Genomic DNA, 21,806 nt, shown 5'->3' with positions numbered 1-21,806 from the left:
AGAAAGCCACTACCAGGATCAAAAGTTACAAAGCATTTATTAAAAAGAAAGTGATCACAAGCATGCTTTTAGAACAGCACCAAACTGAGTCAAAAGAAAAGGGTAAAATACAATCCCTCTGCCTCTCCCTGCCCTATCAATTTGTTAAATACTAGGCAGGCTCCTTAGTTTAGAAAGTTACAGATTTTTACATTATCTTCAAGCCTCTTTCAGGTGTACTGGCACATATCCATGGCCACTGTCTACAGACTTCAGGTTTGAGTTCAGTATTTTTTTGATGGAATCAGTACCAAAGAGCCCTTCCTCCTTGCTCCCAGGAGTTTTATCATCTCTCTTTCCTCTCCCACTGACCAGGTCAGACCAGGTCAAAGAAATTTTTTGTGGAATCTCAGAAGTTTCTCCCCAAAGTCTTTCTAGTTTAATCCCTCCAAATATCTTTTTCCTGCTTGGAGGGGGGGGGAGCATGATCATCCCATTGTCTTTAGCCACATTTATCAGCATTTCCAAAATGGCGGCTAAGGTGAGGCTGGAAAAAAAAAACGATAGAATGAACTTCACCCTTCTTGCCTTTCCTCGGCCTAGAGAGAAAAACATTTCAAAGCTCAAAGGGAAAGATGCATTTCTTCATAAGGGGATTAGATAGATCCGTGGAAGGTGTATGTTGATAGGTATTAGCCATGGTAACTGGCTAGAATCACTAAGCCTCTGAATCCCAGAGCCAGGAGGAAACATGAGGGGGAGGGGCTTGTCCTCTGTGTCCCCTTGTTGGTCATCCGGAAGAACTGGCTAGCCGTGGTATGTGACAGGATACTGGACTAGATGGGCCATTTATATGACCCAGCAGGGCTCTTTTTATGTTCTTATGAAGGAAAAGAAAGGGTAATAGATCATATGTTAAACTGTATATACATATCTAGGCTTTGTTTCAGCTGAATAGTAGGCCTAAGAGGCAGAAGAACTCTCTCTGTCGCCTCAGTGTTGTATTAACTGAGTATATTTTAAGTTCCAAACTAGGTTCACTGTAGATCTTAAACAAACACAACATCAGATCTCCTGCCTCCTGCTTCCTGTTTCCTTTCCTTCTGTGCTACACATCCCAGCAAGCAATACTTGGAACTCTGGCTTTAGCCACTACTATATTTTGGAACATCACTCTGGAAGAAGAATAATTAATTTTTATACTGTTTTTTTGCTACCTGAAGGAGTCTCAAAGTGGCACACAATTCTTCCTTCTTCCCACAACAGATACCCAGTGAGATAGGTGGGGCTGCAAGAGCTCTGAGAGAAATTGCTCTTTGAGAACAGGCCTAGGCAGGACTGTGACGAGCCCAAGGTCACCCAGCTGACTGCATGTGGAGGAGTGAGGAATCAAACCTGGTTCACCAGATTAGAAGCTACCACTCTTAACCACTACACCAAGCTGCTCTCTGGATAACAGAATCAAGTGAGGGCCAGAAAGAGATGGTATCCATGCAGTGGAGAAATTCAAGGCGTAAGGGGCACTAAGAAGTATTGGAATATACAAGATTTGCAGTATATGTGATTTAACAGCATGAGAAAAATATCCAAAAACCAGAAGGAGGGGAGTGTACAACAGAAAGTCAACATCAAAGAAGGAAACCAGAATATCTGGAATTCAATGTACACTATCTTCAAAGACACTATAATTTTACAAAGCTGTTCCTTTATCTTTAAATGTCCCGTGGCGCTGCGGGCGCCGAGAACTAAATAAAAGAGTAAGGGATGGTGGGGAGGAGTTAGGGCAGCCTCTGTCTGGGATAAAACTTGGAGGAGCGAATCAGGAGCCGCTTCGCGGCTCCTGATTCTCTCCTCTGATTGGCACTCCAGGGCCAAGTGTCCAATTGGGAGGTGTGCAAAGCACGCCTCCCTGTTGGACACTTGGCCCGTCTCCTGGCTGCTGCGCCACATGCTCCACTCCTCCTGAGCACCCATCCTGCACGGATGCCTGCTAGGGAGGACCCTCACCCCACTTTGCTCGCCTTTGGGGACATGGCTTCTTCTCCACCGACCGAATGCCCTTCCCCGCCAACCGCCCGCCAGCGTCCTCCATCTGCCCGCCCTGTGACGAACCCACCCTTCCCACCGCCACCCTGGATGCCCCTCCCTGACCTCGATCACGCTCCCCGACGTCCTGCCATCCCTGCCGCTACGCCCACACTTTCCCCCCCCCGCACCCTGGCCGCCCTTCCCTGCCCACCACCCCGATCCCCGACGTCCTCCCACTGCTGCTGCCGCACCCACACTTCCCCCCCCATCCCACTTGCACCTCCCCGCTTCCCCGCTTGTCCCCGAGCTTGGCCACCGCCAATGCGGCCACGCCCCACCCACGCGGCCACGCCCCCCCACGCCCCCCCACCCTTACCCAGTTCCCCTCCTCCGACACTTCGCCGCTCCCACTGCAGCCTGGACACCACCATGGCCGCGCAGATGACGAGGGAGAAGACGGGCAGCCGCACATGCGCCAAAACGGCAGCCGCCACAAGGACAACCACGACCACGACAAGCCGGCCCAACATGCCAGGGCCTCCTTTTGCCCGTCCTCCTGCTGCCCGACGCCACGACGAGGACGCCACTGAGCTGCCGCCCGCACACCGAGATCGCCACTCCCTCAGGTATGCCTCACGCTGCCCTCGACGCTATCCTCCCTTTCCCTGCCTTGCCTCTCCTCTTCCTCGCTCTTCCCCCGGGACCCCTCGCTTACTTCACCCTGCTGGTACAGGGCCGCTTCCACGGACCCCTACCAGCACCCCACTTAACGCCGCGCTGCCTACTAGCGCCCATTGTATTCACACTACAATGGGCTTTATTCCTAGTTATTTATAATTCAGAATATGTTTACAAACAAGATTTATATACAGAAATTAAATGTATATAAGGTTACAAGGTAAACCACCAAAGTCATTAGTGAGCGTTCTCTTACCTTTCTTTCTGTGCAAAGTTGTTTCTTTTTATAATAAAACTATTTTATTATTTTAAATAATCTAGTGCTTAAGACTTCTTTGAATATTTAAACTCTGCCAACAGGAAGAACACACGGAGATATTTGAGAAAGCAAATGATCTTGGAGTAGAGATAAGGATGGAAATATGAAGGTCATGGCCAAGGACATAGTAGGCTGAACAAGTAGACTGGCATGTTAATTTTTAAAGAAATCCCAGTAAACATATTGAAAATGAAATGAAAGGTAGGAAAGACAGCATGATGAATCTAATACAGTAAGTTAAAACTGTGAAGTTGAACATTTTCCTGCCTGAGTTTTTGTTAATTTTAACATATGCAAATTTCCTTCCATGTTGGTATTTTTAGGCTTCTCGTTGTGCGGAGTTTCTACGTGAGAAATAAAAGCAATTTGCGGCTCGGCATCGAAACACTACCACTTCCAGTTCATTTGTGTTTCATCTTGATTATCAACACATTTGTCTTTCCCCTGTAATTTATTCATTATCTTTGCCAGAGGAATAAGAAGAGGGAAGGGAAAAGGTGTGGAAAGAAAGGGAGGGGAAAGAAGTGCACTTGTCAAAACGGGAAACAGATGCTCTCACAATGATTGGAGACAATTAATGTTTTCAATAAGTATCAACAGGCAAGGGCTGTGCTGAGCTGCCGATTTCGGCAGTGAAACAGATGTCTGAGGATGCAAATACAGATTTATTTCTGAAAGAGGCGAGCTGGCTGTCTCTGGCTAGGAATGAGCTGTCACTTTCTTTTTTTCAAGTGTAGGTTGTTATGCTTATTCTTTGATCTAAACTGCAATGATACAATAGATTGGAGACCAAATAGCTGCCAGTTTATATATATATATATATAAAACTGGCAGCTATTTGGTCTCCAATCTATTGTAACTTTACAGAATGCGTGTGTGTTGCAGAACGAGAGAGTAGAATGCTGATTTGTCAGAGCAGATCATACTATTTTAAGCACTGGGTATATAGAATGTTGCCCTTTATTTAATGGCAACATATAGGAAAGTAGATTCAGGCATGCAGGCCCTTACCTCAAGCTTCTGCCACCTTATCTCCACCTAACTTTACTGTATATGTAAACCTGGTCTTGATCAATTATTTAGTATATGGTTGCCAGGTTTCCCCAGGCTACCAGCAGGGGAGGGGGCAATAGGCTTGCCAGATCCAGGTTTGGAAGCTCTTCGAGATCTGGGACCTCTGTGAGACCGTTTACGCACTGGGAACTTCAGAGCCCCAGTTCTCATGCAGGAGCCCAAATCAGGGGCGGATGAGGTGCACTGGGCAAAATGCTCCCCCGTGTGGGTGCAGGAAGAGGTGGGGCAACCTGCCACGACTAAAACTCCAGCCTGAAGCCTGGCATGAATCCTCCAGTGCATAAATGGTCTGAGGTGTGATGTCATAAACACCACCTCCCAAATCATTCTTCTCCCAAAATACTAGAATTTGAGGGCATCCAATGAAGCTGATAAATGGTAGGGGTGAATAATGTAGGGCCAAGTTTCCAGATGACATACAATTATTCAGGATGGCGAAAACCACAACCATCTGTGAAGAGCTCCAAGAGGGCCTCCAGAAACTGGGTGACTGAGTGACAATATGGCAAATGAAGTTCATTGTTGATAAATGTAAGGTGATTCACATAGGGACAACCCCCCCCCCCCCCAATCTTCATGTATAGGCTTATGGGGTCTGCACTTGCTGATAGTGAGAGGGAAAAAATATATTGGCATTATAGTGGATAGTTCATTGAAAGTGTCAGTCCAGTGTGCTGCAGTGGTGAAAAAGGCAACTTCTATGTTAGGGATTATTAGAGAAGTGATTGAGAATGAAATGGCCAATACTGTAATGCCCCTTTATAGATCTACTAGATTGAAAGCCCATTTTAAAGAAGAATAAAATGGGCGCTAGGAAGGCGACTGTGGCTGCCTATCTTGGCGGTGGGCGGCGGCGTACCCGAGGGCGTGGACAGGGCGGCCTGAAAGGTTCCCCCGGCGGTTGGCAGCGTGGCCAGGCCTCCCCCAGTGCAGGCCTTACCTGGGCGATGTCAGGAGCGAGTCAAGGGACTTGCTGTTATAGGGTCAGCTCGACCGTTGCATCCGCTGGATCTCCCACCAGCAGGCGGTCCCGGCAGAGGCACTGGCGGGGCGGTCGCGGCAACGATCACGGGCGGGTCGGCCATTGCTGGTGCGGCAGCAGGCGGCAGCGGCCAGAGGCTGGGCGGGGCCGTGGGGCGGGCGAAGCTCTTGGCGCCGCTGCCATGGCTGGCATCGGGGCCACTGGGGCGGGGGAAAGCAGTGGTGGCTGGGCAGCAGTAGAGTGTGCCAGCGGGTCAGAAGAAAGTGGGTGGGGCAGTGGCGAGGTGGTCTGCTGATGGCCGTAGGCAGCGGCGGGTCCTCCAGGGTGTGCGGCCATGCGGTCAGCGGCTGTATCGTCGGTGACTGGTGCTAAGCCGCGTTGGGTGTTGGCGAGGCGGGCCACTTGCGACTGGAGTGGGCGCCGGGTCCTCCTGGAGACACATCCACATCGGCGGCAAGTGGGGCAATGGCGGATCTCAGCGGCCAGTCCAGGGCGGGCCAAGTGGCCAATAGGGAGGTGCGCTATGCGCACCTCTCAATTGGCCACTTGGCCCTCGAGTGGCAGTTGGAGGGGCCCAATCAGGAGCCTGATTGTACCTCTCCGAGTTTTTATCCCGGACGGGTCCCGCCCTAACTCCTCCCCACCAGCCCTTACTATTTTATTTAGTCCGCGGCGCCCGCAGCGCCACGGACATTTAAAGATGGTGTAGCCTCATTTAGAATATTGTGTACAGTTGGGTGGTATAAAAATCTGACAGACCAACAGACAGACAGACAGACAGATAATTAAAAAGGGCGTTGCAGAGCTGGGAAAGGTACAGAGGAGGGTAACCAAATTGATTTGGGAGTTGGAGAAAGTGAATTTTGGGGAAAGGCTGAAGATGTTAGGTCTTTTACTTAAGAAAAAAGACAAATAAGGGAGAACATGATAGAATTTTGTAGTTCCATGTATATGCAATCAGTTCTGATCAGGGCTGCCAAGAGGGCGATCATGAGTAGGAAATATTTTGTGCCTAAAGTTTGTTTGTTTATTAAATTTCTATAGCACCTGTGTTACTCTGGAAGCTTGAGAAGCCAGGTAGTCTACCTGCCTCATTTTGCTGTTATTTATTTAATTTTATTTATTAAATAATTTATATCCCACTTTTATCGCCAATGGTGACTCAAAAGCACTTTGTAGTTCAAAAACAAAACAACAGAAGTAATCAAATGAGGGGGAGGGGCTTCTGATTAACAAGCTAGTCTTTCTCTATGTGTGTCTTTCTGAATCTATCTGGTAGGGGTAGTGGCTGTGATTCCATCAGCTAGGGTTGCCAACTCACCCACTGTGGAGAACAATCTCCTCCCACCACTGATTGAATTAGCAGTGGGGGAGGAACATGAGGAAGACGTCATCAACATTTCTGACTAAAACATGGAAGTGATATTATGATTACTCTAGGATTTCAACCATAGAGATCAGCAAACCATCTCTATGGTTTTAGAGACCAGCAAAATCCTTAGGCATAAGTAACATTATTTCTGGATTTTAGCCACAAGTGACATTGGCACATTAACAATATCTTTTCCCCATGCCCTACCAAGAGAGTCTCCAGGGGGTTCCAAGAACATGCCCACAACTCAACTATAGACCCCCTTCATGCATTCTTTCATACTCAAACAGAACTAATATGCATCAAGTAATGTAATCTTGGCAGAACTGAAAGGTTCCCCTTGGCAGGATCCACAGTAATGGGTTTAAACAATGTGTAGAACCTTTTAGATATTGGGGGAGGGGGGAATTCATAGAGTAATTCAGCAGTGGAATGAGCTGCCAAGGAGGTGGTGGACTTCCCCTCAATGGCAGTTTTTAAGCAGCTGCTGGACAGACACTTATCCTGGATGCTTAAGTTGATCCTGCATTAAGCAGGGGGTTGGGCCAGATGGTCTTTATGGCTCCTTCCAACTCTGTAATTCTATTTCCATTCTTACCTGCATGTACCTAAAAACAGCAGCACATATCCTGCCACTCAGTTGAGCAAAGTTTGAAACCCTCCTCCAGCCTAAGGATCCTCTTCAAACTTAAAAGACCATGTCTCCAGTGGACGAATGATTTGTTTTTGAGGAAAGTTTCTCAAACTTTCTAGGATGCATAGGTAGGATGCATTGACTTGCCTTGCTCCATCCCTAGCTAATTCATTCCATTTTAGAATTAGCTCCTGTATGCCTGATCATCAGCCCAGTAGGGACTAGTTAGGTCCATTGCCAACCATGAATCACCAAAATAAATAAATATTTTTAAGTGAAAAGAAATTCAATAACAAATAAAAACACTCTAATTAGCAACACTTGTAGCAGTGCTTTATTGTTCTGCATCCCGTGTAGCTTTCATCTTTCCGCTCTGTGCTCCGTCAATTCCCCCCCCCCTTTCTCTGCATTTGTATTATCTAAAATGATCAAACACCAAGTGTGCCCTGGAAAGTACACCAATTAAGAACCTCATTGAAGTCTGTGTGAGTATGTGTGTCTCCAGTGTAATTGGAATAACAAACACAGATTTGATAGGCTACTCTCTGGATTTCACTAGAAAAAAAAGAGCTTCACCTTTTCACATACTGTTATTTTTTAATTGGTTTTATTTTTGCTTCTTCATACAACATGAGCAGCAACACTGCAAACATCTGGGCTGACAGGTCTTCAGATCTACGGGGGAATTCTGCCTCCAGCTAAGACAATCAAAGCTTTACAATTAACTTCACAGAGGAAAGAATCTCACCATCAAACAACTCCAGCTTCCTTATGCCATTCACTAAGTGATCAAAGCAATACTGCTCCAGTTGTTCAGTTCAGATTCATCCCACTGGAGTCAATGAAAGTGTTCTAGAGAATCTGAGCTGAGTCTGGAATTTAAAGCCTGGTTGTTATCAGTGGAAAGTTCCATCAAGGCACAACTAAATTATAACAACCCCATGAGATTTCCAAGGCTTCATGACCATGGTATTCCTTAGTAGTCTCCCATCCAAATACTTGTCAGAGCTGACTCTGTCTTATTCCCGAGTTCTGATGATATCTGGCTATGCAGGTCAAAAACTGGTTAGCCAAGGAATATATACCAAATGATTTCTATGCATTGGTTCTGTATACTTTTATGATCAACCTAGACATGGTGACTTTTTCTACATGCTTTTGTACATAGCCTTATCAGCTCATATCTAGAGCAGGGTGTGCAGTCTTTTAAAATAAATATGGGTTGTGCCCGTAGTAATTAATTCAGATATTTATATCGTAAAGCTACTTACATCATTCTCCCTTCCTCTGTTTTATCCTCAAAACAAACACTGTGAGATTTGTTAGGCTGAGAGAGAGAGAGTATGTGATTGGCCTATGGATGTTCATAGCAGAGTGGAGATGGAAACCTGAGTCTCCCCGATCCTTGTCTAACACACTAACCCTTCCACCATTCGAAAATGCCATTTAATCCTGCCACTTTATTTATCTTACCCTACCATACTGAACTTCTCTACTTTCAGTCATCTTAAGACAGATGTTCAGTTTATGTAGAAATGAATGCCTAAAGAGGAAATACTGGGAAGACACTCAGTGAATTAGCCACTGCCTTCCAAATGTTCAAGTTAATATTTACACAGAAATGTATATACCAGATTGCATGTACACTCATTATGTGCTACCCCTGCCCTGCAAAAAGGGAGAGTAGAGATTTCCCATAAGTCACTATGCAGACACTATGCAGAGGTTGAGGGTGGGATATATAAACCATGACTTCCATAGGTTCATTAATACAAAACTGATCGCTGCAAAGAACTCATAGTGAACCAGGTCTTGATGACCAACAATTGATCTATAAATGGACTCAGTTGAAGAGCATTGTATTTGAGGTGATATGAGGAAGTATGAACATGTTTGATACCCCACTCACACACTCAAAGGCTTCACTTGGGAATCCATTCATCAGTCACTGAATATGCAAACTATATAAAGAGCTGTATAATTGTGATAGAATCATAAGTCATGGAAACATAGAGTTGGAAGGGGCCATACAGGCCATCTATTCCAATCCCCTGCTCAGTGTAGGATCAGCCTAAAGCATCCATGGAAAGTATCTGTACAGCAGCAGCTTAAAGACTGCATTCACCCTTTATCCTGGCACATCATATTTAGCTTACAAGTACCCCAAGAGCATACACTGCTACCCAAAAGCGTATATTCCATCCAGTATGCTTGCTTTTCATTTTTGTGACCAGGCTTTCTGCACTTACTTTGTTTATTCTGGTGTGGATTCAGATTGATTTGAACTCAAGTCTTCCTCCACCCCCCCCCCCATTGAAACACTCGATTGTGGAAGCTCAGAATTGGGGGGGGGGAGCAGTGCAGCAGGAGTCCCTTTCTTTTCTTGAATAGGCAGGTGGAGACAGCAGAAGAGGGGATGAAACCAAGAGGCAAATCTCTGCTGAAAGAAGTTAGGAGCGCAGTCACTTTAAGGGAAGCCTTGCAACTGGAAAGACTTCCTTACTATAGCATTCGAGGCATGAGGCAGAGTTATTTCTCAAAGACCACAGATCTGTATATTTACTTGTGGCGGTTTTTGAACTATTGAGGCTTATATCCACTCCAGAATATCATGGGGGAAAGGTAGGGTCACCACGAATTAATCATGTTTGTTGCAGAGGACAGGAAGTGCTATAGATTCTGTTACAAAGCATTATCAAACCCCCTTATTTTATGTACAAGTCTTGATTTGAATGTGATTAGACATATGACCTGTCCCTGAATATGGCACAAATATATATGCCAGCTTGATATACTAACCCTTCATTCATATGTATGTCAAGGAATCCCACTGGATTATCCCGATGTTATTGTTCAAAGTTTATTACATTAATACATTGACCAGAGTTCTTCAGACACAGAGGCTAAAGATCCAGATGAAAAGGATGCTTGGCACCTGAGATTACCACACAAAAAAAAGACCTCCAGGAGCTCCTTTTAATATGCAGTAGGAACTCTAATAGGCAGAGTCAACCCTCTATCCCTGGAATTGATTCCTGATTCATGTCTCCATCTGTGACCCCAAACACTCCATCCCAGAGTAGGCACCTGCAAAAAAAAATTTTTTTTAATCAAGCTGTTTACAATTTGGACCAATTTAGATTAGGACAAATCTGAAGCACTGAAGCACCCTTCCTTGCCTTGGATTTGGCAAAAGCGGTTTAAAGTCAATGGGAAATTTTCCCTTTCCATATATTCTGTGGTATGGGGGAGTGGGGGGTTGACATAGAGGCACCAAATTTGCAGTGTAGCTGCAGGAGCTTTTCTTACAAAAAGCCCCCAAGTTTCAAAAAGCCAGCTTTTCACTACCCAAAGGAGTCCCAAAGCAGCTTACAAACACTTTTTCCTTCCTCTCCCCAAAACAGACACCCAATAAGGCAGGTGGGGGGGGTCAAGGCTTTAAGGGAACAGTTCTATGAGAACTGTAACTGACAGGCTGCCCATGGAGGAGTGAGGAATCAAACCTGGTTCTCCAGATTAGAGGCCACCACTCTTTAACCACTCTTCAGTAGATGGCAAGAAAGCATGAACTGGCTCACCACCTTAAATATGTCACCAATTTGGCTGGTTTGTACCCCCAGGTTTAGAGGAGGCACTTCCTCAACATTTCCCGGACCTTTTTTCTGGTTGGGTACAGGGTTCAGGCCATTTAAAGCCTCCATTTCACTTCCCCAAATGGAAGGAAGTGGGGGGCTTAAATGGCTGACACTCCATTCTAAGTGGGGTGGGGGAGACTAAATGGATCATCTGGTTCATTTCAGGCCTTCTGGGTCATTTGGGTACAGGGGTACAGTTTGACAACACCCGGAACTCAAAAGTGAACTGGAATTTTCTAGTCCATGCCCATCCCTTTTCCTAATTGGTATGGAGCCTTGTCTGGACTTTGAGGACTGGTACCCAGAAATATCTGACTTTCTTTTCCTTTCTCTCTGGACTCTTGCTTTCTCATTGATTGAAGTAACCTGATTAGAAAGTAGGTAATTTGCTCTTTACTGGGTACTTCTTATTAGACATTCTGTATTAGGCACTTTCCTGTGTGTTTATGTTCCTTTCTAACTTCTTGTAGCAGATTCCTACTTGGTCAGAAAAGTCCTGCATTATTGTTGTGTGGGACTTTGAGGGAGCTTGGCAGCAGAGCACCTGCTATGTAAGCAGAAGATTCAGTCCCTGGCATCTCCAGTTTAAAAAAAAAACAAGGAGTAGGTAGCATGCCTGAAACTCTGCCAAGCTGATGCTAGACAGTGTACATAATACTGACTTTGATAGACCAAGAATCTGTCTCTGTTTAAGCCAGCTTCATGTTCTCCTTAGAGCCAGCTTGGTGTAGTGGCTGGGAGTGCAGACTTCTAATCTGGTGAGCTGGGATTGATTCCCCACTCCTCCACCTCCACATGCAGCCAGCTGCATGGTCTTGGGCTCTCTAATAAAGCTGTTTTGACCGGGCAGTAATATCAGGGCTCTCTCAGCCTCACCTCCCTCACAGGATGTCTGTTGTGGAAAGAAGAAAGGGAAGGTGACTGTAAGCCACTTTGAGACTCCTTCGTCATATAAGAACCAACTCGTCTTCCCCTTTTGGTTGAACTGGCGTTTCTCTACTTTGGGAAAACCCAAGCTAGAGGCTCCCTTGGCAAGAAATGAGAGATGATGGGAAGGCTGTTCTTTCCTCGAGAAAGGATATTTTAGTGTGAGTGGGAGCTACAATTGCAAGATGGGCCATATTCATATAGACTTGTTCCAACATACATATTATTTTGACAACACGCAGTAATACAATATAGACAATTGAGTCCAGCATAATGGAATCTAAGCAATGTATTGGTTTCTACACATGTGTAATATATGCCTGTACTACGATGGATTTTTTAAAAAATTGTTCAGACCTCCAGAGGCTCCTTGGCATCTGATTCCTCTTCTCTTCCTGGTAGAACTACAAACTTTATTATTCCAGAGATATCGTGGATTACTACAGCCTTATCACATCTCCAGCTATGATGATAAGAAAACAATAAATCCTTTATAATAGTCTGGAGGAATTACATTTCAGTGGCAAGAGCTTGATTAAAAAAAAAATCAGAACATGTTCTCCAACTCCCAGATGTGCAGCCTGTAATAATTAATTACCTTTGATTTCGGGGAGATTATGTTGCTGGGTTTCTGTCAACAAGAGATTTACCTTTGGATGTGGTCCTGGCTTCTCTGATTACTTTTTAATTCAGAGAATCCAGGTTTTCAGCACATGCCCCAAAACGGGTCATTCTCTGTGATGTATCTCCCTTGGCTTGAAGTAATTAATAGCTACAAGCACTGAAAGTGCCCATTTTGTAGTGGCTCTGAACTTTTCCAAATCCTTTCATTGGCAGGGTTAAGCACAATGCTGTCCAAGCACTATGCCACCAAGCCTGGAATTGTCTTTTGAGAGTACTGATACTAATTTAAAAATAATAAGGAATGCAATTATTCACAACAATTGAGTAGGGCTCTTAATTAGAATTCTTTGAAAGATCTATGAATAAAATTGTGTTTTTGTTTTTGTTTTTACTAATACAGGTGTCTCTTTAGCATCTGTTTACATGATCAGCATTCTTATGGCTAGTAGATAAAGATGGTTAGGATAGAAGCTATTGTAGCCCTGAGCTGTGGTAACCTCATTGCACCCTATTTAAATTATGGCATCAATGAGCATGCCAGTTCAAAAATTGTGATGCAAAGGGTTGTTCTATTTATTCTCGCTCTTAGGCTGGATCACCGTATGTCATGTTAGATCTCTAAGTGCAAGTCTTCTTTCACCAGGAGAAAACAGTTCAGTTATTTGGGTTATGCTGCTTGTCTTCTGCCCTTTTTGCTATTCATAGTGGTAAAGGGTCTCCATGAACAGAAGTCTATGGATCCAGGCATTTTGCACTGTCATTTCAAACACAATAGGGGTACTGGAATGGTGATTGCAATGTAGGTGTCCAATTTTTCATTTTATGGGTTTATCTCAATACTACTCTTGTGGTGCAGAGTGGTAAGGCAGCAGACATGCAGTCTGAAAGCTCATCCCATGAGGCTGGGAGTTCGATCCCAGCAGCCGGCTCGAGGTCAACTCAGCCTTCCATCCTTCCGAAGTCAGTAAAATGAGTACCCAGCTTGCTGGGCGGTAAACGGTGATGACCGGGGAAGGCACTGGCAAACCACCCTGTATTGAGTCTGCCATGAAAACGCTAGAGGGCGTCACCCCAAGGGTCAGACATGACCCGGTGCTTGCACAGGGGATACCTTTACCTTTAACTTTTACTTCACTGGCTCCGTAACTGATTGGCATATGGTTTTCCCTCTGCCCTATTCAAGGCATACAGTAGAAAGCTTCAAGGATCTAAAGCCTGCTATGTACCTTGCTAGTGGCAGCCAGCTGAGAGAAACCGCTTTTGCCTTGTGGCAGCAAACGTTTGCTGGCTGTGTTAACCAATTCATGTGTCGCCTTGAAGAGACTGATGTGGAATGTGCTGGTCATAAAAAGTCAAGCAAGATTTTGGGGGGAGCCATATGAGCTTGCACCCTCCCCCGCTTCCTATTGCTGTAAAGCAGATGAAAGAGCTGAAGAGGTCAAATTAAAGTTTAGAGCAATGGTGTTCATGCATGGAGAGACACACTCACAATTACCATCAGTCAAAAGAACCAGAGCCAGCTGGATGTTGTTGTTGTTAGTTGTGGAAGTCATGTCCGACCTATCGTGACCCCATGGACACTGATCCTCCAGGCCTTCCTGTATTTCTGGAAGTTCTTAGTCCACAGACACCCTGTAAGCTGGGTGAGGCTGAGAAAGCCCTGATATTACTACTCAGTCGGAACAGCTTTATCAGAGATGTGGCCAGCTCAAGGTCACCCAGCTGGCTGCATGTGGGGAAGCAGGAAATCAAACCCAGCACACCAGATGAGAAGTCAGGATTCCTAACCACTACACCCAGCTGAAAGTAGCCGAGTCATCCGAAGCTGAAAGACTGTTATCCAGGTCTACTACATGACCAGCTAGAGGGATTTGGCAAAGGCATTCTCTTGGAGATGGCTAGTATTATTAGCGTTACTATTGTCATCCTATAACTGGCATTGGGTCATGGTTACAGTTTTCACCTAGGGAAGTGTTCACAGGATCTTCCAAAACAGTAGGACAGTGATGCCTGACCTTTTTGGGCCACAAAACCATATTGCTTGTTTGAAACCAGGATACACATATACTCTCTGAAACAGAATAAATAATTCATGTGATCAACAATCGTATTTAATACAGCTAGGAACAGTAACGTCACCATCATGTAATGTTACACTTCAAAATATATTAACTAATTTAACAAAGTTATGTTTGTGGAATGGAACTGTCTTACTTTCCCCTCTCCCCTGTAACCTACTATGCTCCCCAAACTTCAACTCCTGCAGGTTGGTGGCCATCTTGTGAGGGTTCTTCAATTCACATGAAAGTAAGAAGTATCCTCAGGGGAAAAAAGGAGAGTTTTTAAAATTATGTTTATGTACAATATTTTTTTTAATTGTCTTACATTCAGGGTTGTCTTCCTTTTCGTTAAGACCTAAATATACATTTCAAGTTTTGGAAATCATTGGAGAAAAAAAGTGGGATTTAAAACAAACTTTTTAAAGTAGGATTAAATTAATTTTTATTAGTTTGGGAGAATTTCAGAACGTCTCCTGACATAGAATCATAGAGTTGGAAGGGGCCATACAGGCCATCTAGTCCAACCCCCTGCTCAACGCAGGATCAGCCCTAAGCATCCTAAAGCAATTGGTAACACCTGATGTTTCACAAAGTCAAGGTTGAAAATTACTGCCCTATGAATTAAAAGTGAACTTGTTGGGGCTAATGCAAGACTAGAACTCTTTTCTTCTCGTTTACTTTGTGACAGATGGATTCCGAGGGGAAGAATTTTTAAGTATGGTGAATGCACTGTTCTTGCAAAATGTAATTTCCCTCCTCCTCACTTAAGTCAGTAGACAGGTTTTTAAAATACACACCAAAAAAACCTTTCTGATTAAAATATCCCAAATCCAGCTCCATCTTAAAAGTACAGATGCTGACAGATGAGCAGTTTACTGCTTGAGAGACTTTGCCATCAAGTTAAAGCAGACATAGCTTGACCATCTGAACAGAATATGCTTTGACATTGTCATTCCAGGTCAGAATAGACCCCAAAATTAGGATGACAGCCGTATGAATCAGGAATAATTGAGAATATTAATTAAAGCAAACATTTCAGACTCTTGGAACTTTGAAGCAGAAAAAGTTTAAAGATTGTTGAACATTTCTTAATGAGGCAGAAAATAATTCAAAATTCATTAGCAGAATTGGACATAAGCCAACTCCAAGTGAAGCCTCAAAAGATGGTTTGGGAGTATATAGCCCCACTTGTTCTCAATTCAACTAATATGCGTAATATTGTTCTCCACTGAACAGAATCCTTATCCCCAAGGACACAGACTGAATCTGAGTCTTTAGTAAAGAGCAAACTGCAACTATAAATATACAAATTGTTTTAAAATCTCTAATAAGGAGAATGCAATAAACTGCATGGGATTGAAGCTTTTTTGCTTCACGTCTCCAATGTATAGCTTCTTCCATAGGGAAATGGACTATATATTTGCAGATTTATTGGAGGTGAGGCTATACTGCTATCCAGGAGCACATATTGAAGATGTCAGAAGCAGCCTAAGTAAGTAGGGACATTGCAAGACTGACAAATGCATCGGTATATGTGAAGCTTAATTCCATTTTCAGGCTAAAAGATCACAATGTCTGAGTTAAAAAGACATAATGAGAACTGAGAAATCATAAAGTCATTGCATTGTGTGTTCATTTCCCTGATTAAATCTACACTACTAGCATATATTGTAGGCCTAGGGCAGTGGCTCCCAAACCCCGATTCGGAGACCAGTACTGGTCCGCGGCTCCTACTTGTCCTCCACCCCGGCTGCTGCCTCGGGGGCTGCCCTACTATTCTGCCGCCGGCTCACCTTTGGTGCTCTCCAGTGGCCGCCATGGCTGGGGCTTCCCCTCGGTGTGGCACTGCACAGCTGCTGCTGGCAGCACCCCCCCAGCAGGTGGTGGGAAGTCAGGGGCGCCGGCAGGAAAGCAAGTGGAGCAGAGGCTCAGGCAGCAGTGACGTCCCTCGGCAAAAGACAACCCCCCTTCCCCCGGGCCTTAGTAAAATTGTCAAGCGTTGACCGGCCTCTGGTAATAAAAAGATTGGTAATAAAAAGACTGGCCCAGGGTGCACAATACATTTTTGGGGCTATGAAAATGTCCCCCCCCCCCATATCAGAACACAATAAAATGTTTTAGGGACCTTGAAGATCTCTTAAAGTCTACCTAAAACAATTTTTGAAGTACTTAAAGTTATATCAAAAATATTTTAAAATATTTTTATAGAGGACAGTGGCAGGTCCCATGGAAGCAAAAGTGCCTGCAGCCCATGAAACTCATAATGTGACTCTGATGGTGATGCTGCTATTTGGGTTTCCTGCTAAATATTCTGAGTGTGGTTTTGCATCTCTGTGTTGTTGTTTGTGTGTTTTTCAATTTAATCATTTTGCTTCAGACAACACACAAGTAAGCAAACTTCTAATTCCATCCCTAAAGGAGATTAATTATTTTCCATTGTTAAGTAAAAGGCTTTGCTGTGATTAAAAGAAATTAAACAGCATTCACTAGTGAAATCACTCTAGTCAATAAAGTAATTAGGGTCATGGCAAATGGAGTAAGTGACAGACGGAAATTTCAGGGCTGAGAATCAGTAAACTTTAAGAAAGTGATTTTCTCATTTTGTCAGATATGAACTCATTGTTGTTGTTAGGTGCGAAGTCGTGTCCGACCCATCATGACCCCATGGGCAATGATCCTCCAGGCCTTCCTGTCCTCTAACACAGTGGTCCCCAACCTTTTAATCTCCGGGGACCGGTCAATGCTTGACAATTTTACTGAGGCCCGGGGGGGGGGTAGTTTTTGCCGAGGAACGTTGCCACCGCTGCCTGAGCTCTTGCTCCGCTTGCTATCCCGCCGGCACTCCTGACTTCCCGCCGCTCACTGAGGTGCGCTGCCAGCAGCAGCTGCACAGTGCCACACTGAGGGGGGCCCCAGCCACGGCGGCCGCCGGAGAGCACCAAAGGTGAGCCGGTGGCAAAGCGGCAAAGCAGCCCCCGAGGCAGCTGCCAGGGAGGAGGAGCCGCAGCCCGGTACTGACTGATTTACGGACCGCTACCGGTCCCCGGACCGGGGGGTTGGGGACCGCTGCTCTAACATTCCACGGAGTCCATTTAAGTTTGCACCGACTGCTTCAGTGACTCCATCCAGCCACCTCATTCTCTGTCGTCCCCTTCTTCTTTTGCCCTCGATCGCTCCCAGCATTAGGCTCTTCTCCAGGGAGTCCTTCCTTCTCATGAGGTGGCCAAAGTATTTGAGTTTCATCTTCAGGATCTGGCCTTCTAAGGAGCAGTCAGGGCTGATCTCCTCTAGGACTGACCGGTTTGTTCGCCTTGCAGTCCAAGGGACTCGCAGGAGTCTTCTCCAGCACCAGAGTTCAAAAGCCTCAATTCTTTGACGTTCGACCTTCCTTATGGTCCAACTTTCACAGCCATACATTGCAACTGGGAAGACCATAGGCTTGATTAGACACACTTTTGTTGGCAGGGTGACGTCTCTGCTTTTTAGGATGCTTATGAACTTATACTAGAGTTTAATAGTGATGACGACCGCCCTACAGCCGTCACTGAAGAAGTGGAGGATTTGGGTGGTAAAGAAGACATGCTGGGGGAGGGGAGGCAGCATTACACAGGATGGGCATGATGCTGGTGCATCCCTTATGGGATGTGGGTGAGGAGGTGTGTGCTCTGAATGCCTTAAAACGCACCACTTGTGGTGAGCCCAGCCTTGTTTGCCAGGGCCACCGCCAGAACAGCTTTCCTCCCACCCACCCTGCTGTCTTGGATTTATAAATGTTGGGTTGGGATGGCCACTGTTAATTACCTTTGATCTGCATTTTGTCACAGCTCTTGCTTAAGCATGAGATGGAGCCTGTTTTGGGGGGAGTTTGGTCTGCACATTGAACTCCCCAGGTATATGGTGTCTTTGCAAAGTGGCAAGTCTGCAAGCAGGGCCAAGCCAGCAGGGGAGGCATGGCACTCGCAGTTCCAGGTAGCTCGGGGTGGGACCAAGGGAAGGTATACTCCTCTCCTTGGCACCCCAGGGTTTACTGTGCTGGGTGGACTGGGGTGGTCACAGTGCTTTCTTCAAATCCATTGCATGGGTGCAATGTACCAGATTCCCTTGGCCACCTATTATTCAACTGCCCGAAATTTCATATGTTCCATCATTATCTGGGTTTTTTAATGGGAAAACTGAAGTATCCGTGCATCGATGAGAAACACCTAGTGAAGATGTTGCTGAGTATAAAGAAGCCTTCTCAGATAGTGGACCTTGCAAAAATCCTGTCAACTATCTCAAGAACTAATCTATCCCTGCTGTAGATCGGCTATACGGCATAAGGCCTTATTACTGTTGTCTATATGTCTATGTCTGGAATTCGTTTCTGTTTTAAACTTTGTTTTATGTATATCAAATCTTATGCTAATAAAGGTATCTGAATCTGGCACCCCAGGGTTTACTGTGCTGGGTGGCCTGGGGTGGGTCACAGGGAAGTCTGTGCTTCCTCTTGGCATCCCAGGTTTGGACACTTCCATATGGTGGGAATCCAGCGGCAAGGGGTCCTGCATTCCTGATTGGGGAACCAGGTGGGCCCCAGGGCTGGATGCTTCCTTTGGATGGGATCCCAGTGGCAAGGGGGAAACAGGTGGGCCCCAAGGTGCCACTGGGATCTGGGTTCTTGTGGTCAGGCGATTACAATCAGGCTCCCTCTCCCATGCTGTGCCAACACTCCTGCAGAGTTTACAATAAAGCTGTGGCCTTGTTTAAGCCAACAAAAAATGTGTATGCATCATCCATGAGCCCAAGGTGGCCTCCTGCAAGTCAATTTTAAGTCATTACTTTTTAGCATCTATTAACTATATTTTATATTCCACAGGTGGTGGCATATGTATGCAGGCATAACATCTGAAAAAAATGAACTCTATCCAAGAAAAGCTTCTGCTTGAGTAAGATTTGGTTAATTTTTAAAGTGTCAAGACAATTTGGGCTTATTCAGTTTCATACATAGAATGACACCCTTCAGAATCCAGAATGACACCCTTCGAGTTCCGTGTGCACACAGCATGTTTCCTTTTCCTTTAAAATTTCTGTTTGCCCATTGAAAAGCACAGATCAAGCTGATTTCCAACCTTGAATCTTTGACATCACCTCTCTGAGTATGAAAGCAAGATGGAGCAAGCTTTCAATTGCCCCTTATTCTATGTTTCAGGCAGCCTGGGGCCCAGTAGAGGGGTTGCTGTCTTACAAAAGATCAAGCACATCACATGAAATGGAGGAGCCTTAAGGATGCAAACCAGTTTTTTAATGGATTGCAAGCTGTTCTTCAGTGAAATAGTTTTCTGTTTTTTTTGTTTTTGACCACAGAATAGTATTAGTAGATTTCCAGGGAAAGGGCTACACACCCATAGGCATCACACTCTTAAGTCCAACAAAATCTAGTAAATCTTTGAAGCCATCAGGTTGAATCTATCGAAAGTTCTTCAAAGTTATATTCTGACAGCTTAAAAAAAGTACTTTGATCTGAATTCTGTGCCTAGCAGGTCATTGATTCCCCTCCTCAAGTGTAACTTTTCCCTGCCAAAAGACATGGAGTTTAACTTGTTTTCGATGACGCTAGTTCGTGGCCATGGACATCCCTCCCCTGTCCCTTTTTTTGAATGGTAATGCATGTTGTCTGGCTCTGTTATTTATGTCACAACTTCTGGGGGTTTGATGCATTGGGCTGAATCAGGTTGTGGGGAGGCTGGCCTGTGTGTCTGCCTCCCGGGGTCGGTTACTTGGGGATCCAGCTCAGACCGTGGTATTCCTGGCCATTCCCAGGTGGCAAGGGCTCCATGCAGAGGCTTGTACCTTGTGTGGGACCATTGGATTGCCTCTCCTGGTTCTCCCAACACATGGTTGGGCTTATTTTTCATCAGCCAACAAGAGGATTACCCAATGCCTGGATACATGCCCATGTGGTACAGTATGCTTTATTCAATAAAAGTTATGGCCCGTTTTATATGCATGTCTCTCATATTTTACTTCTTGATTTTCCATTTCCTTTCTTGTTCCCTCTCCTACCCTTAGGCCCACAAAAGATCTGGGTTCTATTTTGTCACACACACACACACACACACACACACGGAAACCTTAATCAGTAAAACTTGCCATCCAGTCCAGCAGTATTTATGAAGCAATTTGTGGGCTGTATCATGGACATCTCTGATCAAGATAAATGAGCCATAAAAATGAAGAAACTTAATCAAAGCTACCAGGAAATTAGCATGCAGAAATTGCCATGTTCATTGGTCTAGAGAATGATAATGTGCAAACCATGACAAGAAATTTAAAAAAATACCACTCTATTAGAGACAAAATGGCTACCAATTTCTCAATGAACCTGCTTTGCTGTGATACAAATGATAACCATCATTTCTATAATGAGTATTTCTGCCTATTTTTCAGTCATAAAACTTAAAGCTGTATTTTATTAATTTTTGCACTGAGAGATTAGTAATCCTTACTTTCACTGAGGTAACAGTGTCTACCTCAGTTCCCTTTGATATAGATCATTCTAATTTCTTTTTTAAAAGAATACATTTAATTGCAATAAGTCATGCTGATGGACAAGGTATGTTCCAAATCCCAAAGAGTCCTCTGTTGACAGCCAATATGACTTTTTGGCTGGCAATGTGATTATGGGATTCACACTTTTATAGACCCAACATGTTCTAGACCCAACTGGGGTCCGATCTGGAGCCACCATGTCCTTTCTGTCTGCCTACTGGCAATGTGATTATGGGGCATAGCCAAATCATCCCAGGATGTTGAGACTCAGGTTGCATTCCATAATCATCCTTGACTTTGTTTTGCATGTGCCATGTCAGGGTACTTCATGTCCACAGAGTTACTGCAGTGACTTCCTCAGATCCTTGTCCATCACTCAAACCACTACACAACACTGGCTGTCATTACCACATGTTACCACGTATCGCTATCTGCTCCCTCAACTAAGCTTATTTTCATGCAGTTGTAAAATAACCCATGGGCACTTTCACACATACTAAATAAAATATTTTAAACCCACTTTTAGTACACTTAGTTACTGTGTGAAATGGCAAAATCCACTTGCAAATGGTCCTTGAAGGGGATTAAAGCTGTATTATTCACCATATTTGAACATGTATATTCTAGAAAGTGTAGATTCTTGAAATTCTATAACCTAGAAATCCCTGTCTTTGCTTTTTAAACAAATGGATTGGGGCTTTTTACAAGATGTGGTACCTATAAGCCCTGTCAGGCAGGATTCCAAGTATATAAGTCAGAAAGTCTTTTTCAGTAGCACTCCAGACCATGCTAAACACTTCACTGATACTGAAATTGGATGGCATGTCAGAACACTTTGTGATCACCTCCATAATCTATGCTATGGCATTGTTAATTCCATTATCTCTTTGGGCGATGTGCAATGCTGCTCCTGACATCAAAGGACATATTACAATCCTAATTAAAATATTTGATGGCTGGTCACTA

Source organism: Paroedura picta, chromosome 2 (assembly GCF_049243985.1).
Source record: "Paroedura picta isolate Pp20150507F chromosome 2, Ppicta_v3.0, whole genome shotgun sequence".
Taxonomy (NCBI): Eukaryota; Metazoa; Chordata; class Lepidosauria; order Squamata; family Gekkonidae; genus Paroedura; species Paroedura picta.
This window is presented reverse-complemented; position numbering follows the sequence as displayed.